Genomic DNA, 1,072 nt, shown 5'->3' on the forward strand with positions numbered 1-1,072 from the left:
AGCTGAACCCAAAAAATATTCAATATTAGGATTTGTATGAGACAGAAAACACAATCGTTTTTTCTAAAAATTAAAGGAAAACATTTTTTTTTCTGGTCACTAACTAGCGTACAACAACAGATAGTTAGGGCAACCAACAAAAAAAAAAAAGTTTTTTTCTTGTAAATTTACGACTTTAATTTTCATAAATCTACCATTTTTAATCTCATAAATTTACGAGATTACAATCGTAATTTCCAAATTGAAAAATGTTGTTCTTAGACTGGCCCTGTGTACGTACCAGGTAGAGACTGAAAAGAAATGTATTTTCTAAAAATTGAAGTTAAAAAAATTCTGGTTACTAACTGGTCCGTACCAGATAGTAACTAAAAAAAGAATTTATTTCTAAAAATTAAAGTAAAGAAAAAAATTATAGTTCCTTATTGGTGCACACCGCATAGTAACTGGTACACACCGCATAGTAACTGGTGCACACCATATAGTAACTGATGCACACCACATAGTAACTGGTGCACACCATATAGTAACTGGTGCACACCGCAAAGTAACTGGTGCGCACCGCATAGTAACTGGTGCACACCATATAGTAACTGGTGCACACCGCATAGTAACTGGTGCACACCAGATAGTAACTGGTGCACACCGCATAGTAACTGGTGCACACCAGATAGTAACTGGTGCACACCACATAGTAACTGGTGCACACCGCATAGTAACTGGTGCACACCACATAGTAACTGGTGCACACCATATAGTAACTGGTGCACACCAGACATTAACAATTTTCTAAAAATTAAATGAAAAAAAGATGTTTTTCTTGGTTACTAACTGGAATGCTTCTGATTGTAACTGGCTTTTATCAGATAGTAACTGAAGTTTTTTTTTCTAAAACATTGAAGTTAAAAAAATGGTGCTCACCAAATAGCAACGGGTGCACACCAGGTAGTAACTACTTTTTTTCTAAAAAATGTTATTAAAACATGTTTTTTTTTCTAAAAATTAAATGAAAAAAGTTGTTTTTCTTGGTTATTAACTGGAATGCTCCTGATGGTAACTGGCGTGTATCAGATAG

The 1,072-nt window shown here is 34.3% G+C and overlaps 1 long non-coding RNA gene across 1 annotated transcript in view; it reads left to right on the forward strand.

The window, feature by feature from the left end:
* Positions 1-1,072, forward strand: part of LOC112146727 — a 3,864-nt gene that overhangs the window by 1,991 nt on the left and 801 nt on the right. The gene's annotated exons all lie outside the window — the stretch shown is intronic.

Source organism: Oryzias melastigma, linkage group LG8, assembly GCF_002922805.2.
Source record: "Oryzias melastigma strain HK-1 linkage group LG8, ASM292280v2, whole genome shotgun sequence".
NCBI lineage: Eukaryota > Metazoa > Chordata > Actinopteri > Beloniformes > Adrianichthyidae > Oryzias > Oryzias melastigma.